At 37.1% G+C, this 15,030-nt stretch overlaps 1 pseudogene; it reads left to right on the forward strand.

The window, feature by feature from the left end:
• The first annotated feature begins 755 nt into the window (after positions 1–755).
• LOC118010272 lies at positions 756–2,326 on the forward strand (annotated as a pseudogene).
• Positions 2,327–15,030: the final 12,704 nt, after the last annotated feature.

Below are 15,030 nucleotides of genomic sequence, written 5' to 3' on the forward strand. Positions count from 1 at the left end.
ACAAAAGCAAATTTGAAAAAGATAAACTCAAAGAAGATACACAGTAAAGCTTCTGAAAATTAAGATAATAGATTTTCCTTTTCTCAAGTTTTATAGATTACATTTAATACTGAAGCAAAAATTAGGACACTGATGTGGTTCTAATTGTATGTAGAGGAAATACTTAACTATATTATAAATGGGAAGATAAATTTAAGTAAAGGGAAGTAAAAACTCAATTTCACTCAAACTGGTGAAATTACAGTATCAGTGCACTTTGGTAACTTATTCATATGTAATGCAATACACATATTCCATTACATTACACATATTTCATATTATATATTTTATATTATATATAAATACAAATATATTATATATGTATCATACCTATAAAAACCACTAAAGAGCTATACAAAGAAACACATTAAAAAATCCACAGATAGGGGCATCTGAGTGGCTCAGTCACTTAAGCCACAGCTCTTGAATTTTGCTCAGGTGTTGATCTCTGGATCCTGGGATGGAGCCCCACATCAGGCTCTGCACTCATGGGGGAGTCTTCTCAAGGATTCTCTCTCACCCTCTCCCTCTGCACTTCCCCCCACCACTCTCAAGCTCTCTCTCTCTTTGAAATAAATAAATAAATCTTTAAAAAAAAAAAATATCTGCACATAGAGGCAGCTGCTGCAGGTACTGACAGAGCCAATAGGCTTGCAGAGCTGCAACAGTGGTGTGAGATCTGCGTTTCTGTGAGTGGCCACAGTGGCCGTGGCGCCATGAGCGGGGGCGCTCCTTACATAGGCAGCAAGATGAGCCTTATCTCCAAGGTGGAGATCCACTGCAAAGGCATCATCTGCACCATCCACATCAAGAAATCCATGGTAGCCCTCACCAAAGTTTAGTCCTTTGGTCCAGAAGACTGACCAATAGTTTGTCCAATACCACCTTCAGATTGAAGTCTTTGAATACATCATAGTCCGTGGGAGTGATATTAAAGACCTCACTGTTTGCGAGCCATCAAACCCACAATGTTCTTTGCCCCGGACCGAGCTATCATTCAGTTTCTTCTAGGCTCATCTACTTCTTCATTCCAGTCAGTGGGTTCCTATGGACCTTTCCACAAGATGTCAACACACAGTCAATTCTGTCGAAGTTCATTAGTTGGGCAGCAATTTGGTGCTATTGGTGTTTCTGGAAGCTCTTTGACATTCTTTGGAACAGAAACATCAAATAGTGGTAGCCTATCCCAAAGTAGCACAGTTGGTTCTGCCTTTACACAGGATGCAAGAGCTCTAAAAACACAGTTATCTCAAGGTCGTTCATGCCCTCAGTTAGACCCTTTGAGAAAAAGCCCAACCATGAAGCAAGCAGTACAGACCACCTCTGCTCACTTACCTCTTCCAGCAGGTGCTGGAACCCTATATCATTCAGGACTTTACCATCTACCAGCCAAAAAGCAATAGAGAATCAAGAGCATAGGTGAGCTGAAGTACACAAAGTTTCAAGACCAGAAAATGAGCAACCCAAAAATGATAGTAACAAACAAATAGTTCCAGGTGCTCTTTTGGCTTCAAGGAGAGAGTGTGGGGGTCATTGAGGTGGCAGAGGCCAATGTGGTGTTGAAGATAGTCCAATGAAATTTTGACCTTGAAAGTGTGAATGCACATTATAACAAGGAAGAAATTGACAGTTTCCTTATAAACTTAAATTCAAAGTAGATAAACTTGAGAAGCAGAAGAACCCTATAAGTGGTGAAGATAAAGAAGACTCAGAAGTTGATATTCAGCAAAAACACTTAAGGAAATACAGATGAAGAGATCCACTTAGACCTAATTACTATTATGACAAAAACAAATCCTTCTTTGATAATATTTCTTGTGATAATAATAGAGAAGAGAGACCAACTGGGGCTGAAGAAAGAAGATTAAATGCCAAAACATTTGGAATTACACTTTGTCCAAACCGTGGCTGTGGGGGATACAGAGGCAGGGAGGTCTTGGTATCTGTGGTGACCAAGGGCATGGTGATGACAGAGGTGGTACCTTCACCACCCATGGAGGATTTCATGGTGGGTACAGAGGAAGTACTGGGGGTCAAGGAGTTTTCAGATTTTGATACAGGAAAGACAACAAAGTTGCTGCATAGTCTACAAACAAGTCCTTGAAAAATAGGTGAATTTCTAGCTCTTCATGGTCCTGAGAATAGGTTTCAGTCTTTAAGAAGAATGAAGAAGTGAATCTTCTGTATATTTGTCACCAATATTGGGTGTTTGTTTGTTTTTCTGCTTAACTTCAAAGATACAGTGCAGTTACTTTTGAGGGGAGGGTGGTTAGGCTCATCTTAAAAAATGAGCATTACATATATTTAGAGGGATGCCTGGGTGGCTCAATAGGCTAAGCGGCTGCCTTTGGCCCAGGTCATGATCCCAGGGTCCTGGGATCAAGTCCCACACCGCGCTCCTTGCTCAGCAAGGAGCCTGCTTCTCCCTCTCTCTCCCTCTGCTTGTGCTCTCTCTGTCAAATAAATAAAATCTTTAAAAAAATAAATTAAAAAAAATAAATATATTTGGAATAGCAGATGGTTAAGTAATTCCTTATGTATAGTTAAACTACAGCAGTACTTCAGTGGGACTTAGAAGTATTTTTTAATCACTGAAAGGATTTTTCTTATCACTAAATTGTATTTGGCAATTATCGTAAGTTGTCTGCAGATAGGGCCATGATACTGTGTTTTGAGCCATAGAAGGTTGTGTGTACATGTGTGTGTCTCTATTTTCCTTCCTTCCTTCTTCCTTCCTTCCTTCCTTCCTTCCTTCCTTCCTTCCTTCCTTCCTTCCTCCCTTCCTCCCTTCCTTCTTTCCTTCCTTCCTTCTTCCCTTCCTCCCTTCCTTCTTTCCTTCCTTCCTTCCTTCCTTCCTTCCTTCCTTCCTTCCTTCCTTCCTTCTTTCCTTCCTTCTCCCTCCCTTCCTCCCTCTTCTTTCTTTTTCTTTTATCTTTTTTCTCTTCTTTCTTTCTTTCTTTCTTTCTTTCTTTCTTTCTTTCTTTCTTTCTTTCTCCTTCTTTTATTTTCTGGAAATCCTGTAATATCCCTGTTGAGGTAGCTTATTTCATCAATTAATTGGGATGCTGGATGGTAGAGAATTTTGTCAGTCAACTACATACACATGGAAAGATGGCAGAGAAGTAGGAGACCTAAATTTTGTCTGGTCCCAGGAATTCAGCTAGATAGGGATCAAACTATTCTGAACACCTATGAACTCAACAAGACATCGAAGAAAATAGCAGCAACTCTCTAAACAGAAAAGTGACCACTTTCTGGAATGTAGGATGTGCAGAGAAGAGATACTTGGGAAGATAGACAGCAGGGGAGGGGCCTCCATAAGCCACTACTGACAAGTGATAGAGCAGCAGAGCACAAAATTGGAAATTTAAGAAGTTGGCTCTGCTGAGTGGCTAAGCTGGGAGTGGAACCCTAACTGGGACAGTGTGGTCTCAAGACCCTCGGGGTCACAGAAAGACCAGGGGTCCCTGACTGTGGCAGAACTCCCAGGGATTGGAGCAGGGAAGCCGGCTGCAGAGACGGAACCAAGGAGTGGGCTCTCAGCTTGGGGTGGCCATAAACTGTGATCCGCGGCACAGTTGGGCCACTGCTCTTCCAGCAGGGACCCAGCAAGCAGCAGATCCAGGGAGACTCCCCTTCCTGCCCCGGGAGGAGCAGCGCAGGAGTGCACTGCAGGAATCTGCTGGGTTTGGAGACTCCAAATGGGGTCGTGTGCCAGGGATAGAAATGCTCAGTCACAGGCTGGGTGAGCACAGAAGATCAGCAAGAACAGCCAGCCAAGACCAAGTTTACCAATCAATGAGAACAGCAGAACTCCAACGCTAGGGGAATACTGCACATAGAATTCATGGCTTTTTCCCCATGATTCTTTAGTCTTTCAAAGTTAATTTTTTTTTAACTGTCTTTTTCTTTCTTTTTTTGAATTTTTCTTTTTCCTTTTTCAACCAACATCTTATCAATCCCCCTTTAAAAAATCTTTTTTATTTTTCATTTTTAGAGTCATATTCTATCCCTTCATAGTAGTTAACCTTATTTTTGGTATATATATATATATATGTTGTTCTCTCTTTAAAGTTTTGGCATACAGTTTCTTCTAACAGACTAAAATATACCCTAAATCTCTAGTGTATGGCTTTGTTCTAGTTTCCTGCCTGATCACATTCTTACCTTTTTTTTTTTTTTAATCCTCTTCTTTCTTTTTTCAACCAACTTCTTATCAATTCCTTCTATAAAATCTTTTATAATTTTCACCTTTACAATCATATTGCATCCTTTCATCGTATTTACCCTTATTTTCTACATATATAAGTTGTTTTTTTTTTTTTTTTTAAATCTTGGGGGGCACTTTCTTCTAACAGACCAAAATATGCCAAAAATCTAGTGTGTGCCACTGATCTATGCACCAGCCTGACCATATTTGATCATATTTTGTTTTTTTATTTTTCTTTTTTTTCTTTTGTTTTTCTTTTTTCTTTCTTTCCCTTTCTTTTCTCCCAGTTTCAGGTCTCTTCTGATTTCTTTAGTATATATTTTTCTGGGGTCGTTGTTACCCTGTTAGCATTTTGTTCTCTCATTCATCTATTCTCCTCTGAACAAAATAACAAGATGGGAAAAAATCACCTCAAAAAAAAAAAAAAAAAAAAAGGCAGTACCAACTGACAGGGACCTAATCAATACAGACATTAGTAAGATGTCAGAACTAGAGTTCAGAATGATGATTTTAAAAATACTAGCTGGGCTTGAAAAAAGCATGGGAGATATTAGAGAAACCCTTTCTGGAGAAATAAAAGAACTAAAATCTAACCAAGTTGAAATCAAAAAGGCTATTAATGAGGTGCAATTAGAAATGGAGATTCTAACTGTTAGATAAATGAGGCAGAAGAGAAAATTAGTGCTATAGAAGACCAAATGATGGAAAATAAAGAAGCTGAGAAAAAGAGAAATAAACAACTACTGGATCACGAGGGCAGAATTTGAGAGATAAGTGATACCATAAGACGAAACAATATTAGAATAATTGGGATCTCAGAAGAAGAAGAAAGAGAGAGGGGGGCAGAAGGTATATTGGAGCAAATTATAGCAGAGACCTTTCCTAATTTGGGGAAGGACGCAGGCATCAAAATTCAGGAGGCACAGAGAACCCCTCTCAAAATCAATAAAAATAGGTCAACACCCCAACAACTAATAGTAAAACTTACAAGTCTCAGAGACAAAGAGAAAATCCTGAATGCAGATCGGGAGAAGAGATATGTAACCTACAATGGTAAAAACATTAGACTGGCAACAGACCTATCCACAGAGACCTTGCAGGCCAGAAAGGACTGGCATGATATCTTCAGAGCACTAAATGAGAAAAATATGCAGCCATGAATACTATATCCAGGTAGTCTATCATTGAAAATAGAAGGAGAGATAAAAAGCTTCCAGGACAAACAAAAACAAAAGGAATTTGCAAACACGAAACCAGCCCTACAAGAAATATTGAAAGGGGTCCTCTAAGCAAAGAGAGAGCCTAAAAGCAACATAGACCAGAAAGGAACACAGACAATATACAGTAACAGTCACCTTACAGGCAATACAATGGCACTAAATCCATATCTTTCAATAGTTACCCTGAATGTAAATGTGCTAAATGCCCCAATCAAAAGACACAGGCTATCAGATTGGATAAAAAACAAGACCCATCGATATGGTGTCTGCAAGAGACTCATTTTAGACACCTCCAGATTGAAAGTGAGGGGGTAGAAAACCATTTACCATGCTAATGGACACCAAAAGAAAGCTGGGATGGCAATCCTTATATCAGACAAATTAGATTTTAAACCAAAGACTATAATAAGAGATGAGGAAGGACACTGTATCATACTTAAAGTGTCTATCCAACAAGAAGATCTAACAGTTGTAAATATCTATGCCCCTAACATGAGAGCAGCCAATTATATAAGGCAATTGATAACAAAAGCAAAGAAACACATTGACAACAATACAATAATAGGGGGGGACTTTAACACCCCCCTCACTGAAATGGACAGATCATCTAAGCAAAAGATCAACAAGGAAATAAAGACTTTAAATGATACACTGGACCAAATGGACTTCAGAGATCTATTCAGAACATTCCATCCCAAAGCAACAGAATACACAGTCTTCTCTAGTGCCTATGGAACATTCTCCAGAACAGATCATATCCTAGGTCACAAATCAGGTCTCAAACAGTACCAAAAGATTGGGATCATTCCTGAATATTTTCAGACCACAATGCTTTGAAACTAGAATTCAATCACAAGAGGAAAGTTGGAAAGAACTCAAATACATGGAGGTTAAAGAGCATCCTACTAAAGAATGAATGGGTCAACCAGGAAATTAAAGAAGGATTTAAAAAATTCATGGAAACAAATGAAAATGAAAACACAACTGTTCAAAATCTTTGGGATGCAGCAAAGGCAGTCCTGAGAGGAAGGTATAAAGCAAGAAACAAGGTTTCTCAAGAAACAAGAAAGGTCTCAAATACACAACCTAACCCTACACCTAAAGGAACTGGAGAAAGAACAGCAATTAAAGCCTAAACCCAGCAAGAGAAGAGAAATAATAAAGATCAGAGCAGAAATCAATGAAATAGAAACCAAAAGAACAGTGGAAGAGATCAATGAAACTAGGAGCTGGTTCTTTGAAAGAATTAATAAGATTGATAAACCCCTGGACAGACTTATCAAAAAGAAAAGAGAAATGACCCAAATAAATAAAATCATGAATGAAAGAGGAGAGATCACAACCAACACCAAAGGAATACAAATAATTATAAGAACATATTATGAAGAACTATATGCCAGCAAATTAGATAATCTGGAAGAAATGGATGCATTCCTAGAGATGTATAAACTACCAAAACTGAACCAGGAGGAAATAGAAAACCTGAACAGACCTATAACCAATAAGGAAATTGAAGCAGTCATCAAAAATCTCCCAACAAACAAGAGCCCGGGGCCAGATGGCTTCCCAGGAGAATTCTACCAAACATTTAAAGAAGAATTAATACCTATTCTTCTGAAACTGTTCCAAAAAATAGAAATGGAAGGAAAACTTCCAAACTCGTTTTATGAGGCCACCATTACCTTGATCCTAAAACCAGACAAAGACCCCATCAAAAAGGAGAATTACAGACCAATGTCCTTGATGAACATACATGCAAAAATTCTCACCAAAATACTAGCCGAAAGGATCCAACAGTACATTAAAAGGATTATTCACCACGACCAATTGGCATTTATCCCTAGGCTGCAAGTTTGGTTCAACATTCTGCAAATCAATCAATGTGATACAATACATTAATAAAAGAAAGAACAAGAACCATATGATCCTCTCAATAGATGCAGAAAAAGCATGTGACAAAGCACAGCATCCTTTCTTGATCAAAACTCTTCAGAGTATAGGGATAGAGGGTACATACCTCAGTATCACAAAAGCCATCTATGAAAAACCCACAGCAAATATCATTCTCAATGGGGAAAAACTGAGAGCTTTCCCCCTAATGTCAGGAACACGGCAGGGATGTCCACTATCACCACTGCTATTCAACATAGTATTAGAAGTCCTAACCACAGCAATCAGACAACAAAAAGAAATAAAAGGCTTCCGAATCAGCAAAGAAGAAGTCAAACTCTCACTCTTTGCAGATGATAGGATACTTTATGTGGAAAACCCCAAAGACTCCACCCCAAAACTGCTAGAACTCATACAGGAATTCAGTAAAGTGGCAGGATATAAAATCAATGCACAGAAATCAGTGGCATTCCAACACACCAACAACAAAACAGAAGAAAGAGAAATTAAGGAGTTGATTCCATTTACAACTGCACCCAAAACCATAAGATACCTAGGAATAAATATAACCAAAGAGGCAAAATATCTGTACTCAGAAAACTATAAAATACTCATGAAAGAAACTGAGGAAGACACAAAGAAATGGAAAAAGTTTCCATGCTCATGGATTGGAAGAACAAATATTGTGATGATGTCAATGCTACCTAGAGTAGTCTACACATTTAATGCAATCCCTATCAAAATATCATCCACTTTTTTCAAAGAAAAACAAATAATCCTAAAATTTGTATGGAACCAGAAAAGACCCCGAATAGCCAGAGGAATGTTGAAAAAGAAAAGCAAAGCTGGTGGCATCACAATTGTGGACTTCAAGCACTATTACAAAGCTGTCATCATCAAGACAGTATGGTACTGGCACAAAAACAGATACATAGATCAATGGAACAGAATAGAGAGCCCAGAAATGGACCCTCAACTCTATGGTCAACTAATCTTTGACAAAGCAGGAAAGACTGTCCAATGGAAAAAAGACAGTCTCTTCAACAAATGGTGTTGGGAAAATTGGACAGCCACATGCAGAAGAATGAAACTCGACCATTTCCTTACACCACACACAAAAATAGACTCCAAATATTGAAAGACCTAAATGTGAGACAGGAGTCCATCAAAATCCTAAAGGAGAACACAGGCAGCAACCTCTTCGACCTCAGCCGCAGCAACTTCTTCCTAGAAACATCTCCAAAGGCAAGGGAAGCAAGGGCAAAAATGAACTATTGGGACTTCATCAAGATAAAAAGCTTTTGCACAGCAAAAGAAACAGTCAACAAAACCAAAACACAACCAACAGAATGGGAGCAGATATTTGCAAATGACATATCAGATAAAGGGCTAGTATCCAAAATCTATAAAGAACTTATCAAACTCAACACCCAAAGAACAAATGATCAAATCAAGAAATGGGCAGAAGACATGAAAAGACATTTTTCCCAAGAAGACATCCAAATGGCCAACAGACACATGAGAAATTGCTCAACATTGCTGGGCATCAAGGAAATCCAAATCAAAACCTCAATGAGATACTACCTCACACCAGTCAGAATGGCTAAATTAACAAGTCAGGAAACAACAGATGTTGGTGAGGATGCGGAGAAAGGGGAACCCTCCTACACTGTCGGTGGGAATGCAAGCTGGTGCAGTCACTCTGGAAAACAGTATGGAGGTTCCTCAAAAAGTTGAAAATAGAGCTACCACATGATCCAGCAATTGCACTACTGGGTATTTACCCCAAAGATACAAAAGTAGGGATCCGAAATGGTATGTGCACCCCGATGTTTATAGCAGTAATATCCACAATAGCCAAACTATGGAAAGAGCTAAGATGTCCATTGACAGATGAATGGATAAAGAAGATGTGGTATATATATACAATGGAATATTATGCAGCCATCAAAATGACTGAGATCTTGCCATTTGCAACGACGTGGATGGAACTGGAGGGTATTATGCTGAGCTAAATAAGTCAAACAGAGAAAGACATGTATCATATGACCTCACTGATATGAGGAATTCTTAATCGCAGGAAACAAACTGAGGGTTGCTGGAGTGGGGGGTGGGGCGGGAGAGATGGGGTGACTGGGTGATAGACACTGGGGAGGGTATGTGCTCTGGTAAACGCTGTGAATTGTGCAAGACTGTTGAATCTCAGATCCGTACCTCTGAAACAAATAATGCAACATATGTTAAGAAAAAAAAAAAAAAGAAGAAGAAGAAGATAGCAGGAGGGGAAGAATGAAGGGGGGGAAATCAGAGGAGTAGATAAACCATGAGAGATGATCACTCTGAAAAACAAACTGAGGGTTCTGGAGGGCAGGGGAGTGGGAGGATGGGTTAGCCTGGTGATGGATATTTAGGAGGGCATGTTCTGTATGGAGCACTGGGTGTTATGCACAAACAATGAATCATGGAACACTACATCTAAAACTAATGATGTAATGTATGGGGATTAACATAACAATAAAAAATTTAAATAAAAATAAAAAAAGAAATACTAAAAAAAAAAAAGACAATTACCAGAGACAGAGAGGAAGATTTTAAAATAAAACAGGGTAATCCCGTCTATAAGACATAGCAAAACTGCAGAAGATCTGAAGCCTAACTGATGGAAAGGAAAGGAGAAACAGAAAAATTCACACTTAAATTTAGAAAACTTTACATCCCTCTACCAATAATTGATAGAATAACTATCTAAAATCAGCCCAGGATATAGAGGAACATAAGAGCACCATCAACCGCTAGGATATAATCAAGAACATCCCACACAACAACAGCAGAATACACATTATCTTCAATTGCCCCTGGAAAATGTAGCAAAATAAACCTTATATTGTGCCATAAAACAAACCTGAAAAAAAATTTAAAGGATTTGTATCAGAAAGTGTGTTCTCCAACAACAATGATATCAAACTAAAAATCAATAATGGGAAAAGAAAGGAGAATATCCAAACACTTGGAAACAAAACCACACACTACTAAATAATCCATATGGTAAAGAGGAAGACTCAAAGGGATGTAAAAAAATACACACTAATACTAAAGGAAATAAACATACATCATATCATAATACAGCTAAATTAGTGCCAAGAGAAATTTATAACATTAAGGCATGCATCAAAAAGGGGCAAAATCTCAGATCAATAGTCTAAACTCTTACCTCAAGAACTAGAAAAAGAGAAAAACTCAAAACAAACAGAATAAAGAAAATAATAAAGAGCATAAATTATTAAAATTGAAAACAGGAAAATAGTTCAGAAAGTTACTAAACTACATTCTCATGTATATTAAACAAATATTTTGAGAAGCTCTTATACTGTTTAGGAAAATAAATTCATAATTTGAACACCCTCTTCTAAGAAAAACTAACAAAAAAAACCCTCCAGACATAGCTGGTTTCACTAGAGATTTCTATATAGCCCTATACAATCTTTCCCAATCTCTTCCAGAAAACTGAAGTGGATAAAACATTTAATTAATTTTGTGAGGCTACCATTACCCTGATACTAAAATCAGAAAGATAATACAAACTCAAAAAAAAAAAAAGAAGAAGAAGAAGAAGAAAAAGAAGAAAACTATAGGCTAATAACCTTCATGAATATAGACAGAGAACTTCTTTAAAAATCTTAGCAAGTAGGGGGGCACCTGGGTGGCTCAGTCGGTTGAGCGTCTACCTTCGGCTCAGGTCATGATCCCAGGGTCATGGGATGGAGTCCTGTATCAGGCTCCCTGCTCAGTGGGGAGTTTGCTTCTCCCTCTCCCTCTGCCTGCCTCTCTGCCTCCTTGTGCTCTCTCTCTATCTCTCTGTCTAAACAAATGAAATCTCATACTCTGGTTTCTCTTCAGATCGCATAAATCTTTCGCCTTTTACTAAACAAATGAAATCTTAAAAAAAAAAAAAAATCTTAGCAAGTAGAATTCACCAATAAACAAAAAAGAATTATATATAATGATAAAGTGGGGTTTATTTCTAGTATGTTAGAGGATGTTAAGACATTCAATATTTGAAAATCAATCAATGTAATCTATCAAATTAACAGGCAAAAAAGAAAAATTGCATGATCCTATCAATCAATGCAGAAAAAGCATTCACAACATTTAACATCCACCGATAATTAGAACTTTCAGAAAAATTGAGATAAAGGGGAAATTTCTCAAACTAATAAAGATTATGTACAAAAAAATCCACAACCAACATTATCCTCAATGGTGAATGCTTTCTTTCTATGATCAGGAATAAGGGAAAGATGTCTGTCTCATCACTACTATTTTACACAGTGATAAATGTTCTGTCCAGTTTAATAAGGCAAGGAAAGAAAATGAAAGACATACATTTCATTTAAAGAAGAAATAAAACCATCATTTGCAGATGACATAATTGTCTAGGTAGGCTTACCCTAAGAATCTATAGAAACCCTGTAGAACTAATAAGTGAGTTCTGGAAGTTTGACACAAGATCAATGTACAAAAGTCAATTGTATTTCAACATACTAGCAATAAGCATCTAGACATTAAAATTAAAACTGCAATATCATATGTAATTGTTGCACAGAATGAAACACTTAGGTGGAAATCCAACAAAATATGTACAGGACTTGTATGCTAAAAATTACAAAACACTAACAAAACAAACAAAAAACATAAGTAAATGGGTACATATGCCAAATGTTAGAGATTTTGTCCATCAGTTCCCTATGGAAAATAACCCACAGGGTAATTAAATTCTATAATTAATTATTTATAGGTTGTAAATCTGCTTATTTCTTATTGTTCACCAATTTCATTATATAAAATATACTTAAGTTTTTAAAATTAACAATACATAAAATGCACATTCTTTTTTTTTTTTAGGTCATCAATAAATGTACATTCTTGTTTCAAATAGTCAAAACAATAGAGAAGTATATATAGCCAACCTGATTTTTCCCATTTCATTCTTTCTTACAATCCAGTATCCCTCCTGAAATGTTAACGACTCTTAAAATACAGTTTTTATCTTTCTGGTGTTTTTTGGTTTTTGTTTTACATTAGATAAACATTCAAGTTGTACGTTTTGAAAACAAATGCTATCTCTCATTGCCAGGATGACGTTCAGAATTGTTAACAATGTAATACAGTATAGCATGGACACCCATTAAAAAGGACAGATCATAAACAACTGGGGCACATATAATAGGGTATATGAGTTGAATAAATATCCCATATGTTATCATTTTGAACATTTTCAGGTATCAGATCTTCTTTGTGTATTGAGTATTCTTCCATTACTATGTTAGCCTTAAAAAATCCCTGTAACCTCGTATGATTAAAACATAATTCCCAGGGCACCTGGGTGGCTCAGTTGGTTGAGCATCTGACTCAATTTCCACTCAGGTCATGATCTTGGGGTCCTGGAATTGAGCCCTATGCTGGGTTCCCACTCAGCGGGGAGTCTGCTTGAGGATTTCTCTCCCTCTTCTCCTCCCCTTTCTCTCTCTCTCTCTCAAATAAATAAATGTTTTAATTTTTTTTTTAAAAAATAAAACATAATTCCCAAAAACTTTATGTTTGTCAGAACTGGATTGACTAATTTGTACGTTAGTCCATTGTGGTGCCATCTTTTGCCTCAGCTAATCAACTTTTTATCACAGGTACCATCACAACAGAGGGAGATCCCTGCTTTTATTTTTTTTTTTCTTTCCCTATTGATAGGGCTTTCTCAGCAGGTCTCATTTAATTCCAATATTATTTTCCCATTGCTTCTGAGATGCTTCAGTTCTTCAATAAATTAGGTTTTCCTAAAATCTTCTGGAAAAAAGAACAAAAAAAAGGCTACCTAGGACCAGGCTTGACTTTATAGTCCTAACCTCTCTTAAATGTTCTCTCAAGCTGACCAGAAGCTTAGGATGACTTGCAGTAAAGGGGTTTACCCTGTGATTAAATTGGCAGTGATCAAAATATCAGATCTATTTTGCAGAAGCAATCCTCAGATCCATTAAAATAGCCTTCAGGGCCTGTATTAAACTAGTCCTATAATGCGTTCTATTTAAATAAATAGCTTGCTTAATCAAATAATAGCTCCCCTAAAGAGCTCACTCAGTGAATGAACCTTTTCCTCTTAGGATTCTTTTCACTGCACCCAGATGTAATTTCTTTGCAAACTGCCTCTGGCAATATTTTTTTTTTTGTCTTAATGTACAGATTTGATTTTTTTTTTTTTTTTTTTATATTCAGTCTTCATAGTTTTCAGTGATTCCTACCTGAAGGGGTTTTCATTGAGAAATATTTTACACTAGGGGAATCAACTGTCCTCTCTCCCTGACCTAATCTACCCGATCCATCATGGAAATAAAATAGTATCATGGCATACCCAGGTCCAGTCAACAGCAACAGTTAATCAAATATCTCTCGTTCCTTAAATTATTTTTGATTGACTATTAACTATTTCAGGCTAGGGGCTGTTCTACTAAGCATCCTAGCAGAGCAAACTTACCAAATACTGCTGTTGGCCACTATACTGCTTTTTGCCTGCAAAACTGGTTAAGTTAACCTCCCAGGATGATCTCCAACACTTCAAATTCTGCCATGAGAAGACCTGCTCTGGAGCCAGTGTTTGGTTTGTTTGTTTTTGTTGTTTTCTTTGTTTTGATCACAATGTCCTCACATTTGTATGGATTTCACCCATTAACAACCTTCTGGAGTTTCTGTTTCCCAAATCATAAAATAGTAACAATTTACAGTGTTGCTACACAGATTCATTATGCCCAAAATAGTGCATCACACTTGGGAAATGTTTAACACATGCTGATCCTTTCTCCCTATTCATCTATTTGTTCTCGCCTTCCCTGCCCTCACCTTCTCCCCCACCTCTCTTCTCCTAATAAGTGAGGCATCATTTTTCTTCCTCCTACTTTTGAATCTGTATTTTCAGCCAAATTTACAAGATAAAATGATGTAGGAATATTGGCCAGCTGTGATGACAGTGTATATGTAAGCAGTTCAGCCAACTGCCTGACAGATACTATGTAAATACTATGTCATAACAAAGAAAGAATCAAATTCATTTACGTTTTTGGTTGTTGCTGTTGTGATTGTTTTAGTTATCGTTATTGTTGCACGGAGGGGATTCTTCTAATTTTATTTTGCTTGTGTTTTTAATCTAAGGGAGCATTTTTGTGTCATTCTCTTTACAAGAACTTACTCATGAACTTAGTTTACATTTACCACAATATTTGATACATTACTTATGAGTATTCTTTTTTTTTTTTTACCATTATTGCTACTATCATTGGAAATAATCATTTAGGTGCCTTTCTTACATTTTTATTGTGTAATATGTTCTAGGAATTATACTAAGAACATTGTATATATTGCTATGTTTAATCCCTCAAAAGTCTTATTAAAACAGAAGCTATAACCTAAAGAAGTTAATTATTTTATCTAAAATTACACACATAATGAGTGGCAAGCCAGAATTCCCATCCCAGTCCTGTCATCCTCAACCAACACTTTTAACAACCCTGTGACATTATATTTCGGTACCTACAATTAGGGGTGCTGTCACCTAACTCGTTTGCCTCCTTCAAGCACCCTTTATCCATTTTTCATATTAAATATACAAAGCAATGTTTATAAAATATA

Source organism: Mirounga leonina, unplaced genomic scaffold (assembly GCF_011800145.1).
Source record: "Mirounga leonina isolate KUSES-001 unplaced genomic scaffold, KU_Mleo_1.0 Mir_129, whole genome shotgun sequence".
Taxonomy (NCBI): Eukaryota; Metazoa; Chordata; class Mammalia; order Carnivora; family Phocidae; genus Mirounga; species Mirounga leonina.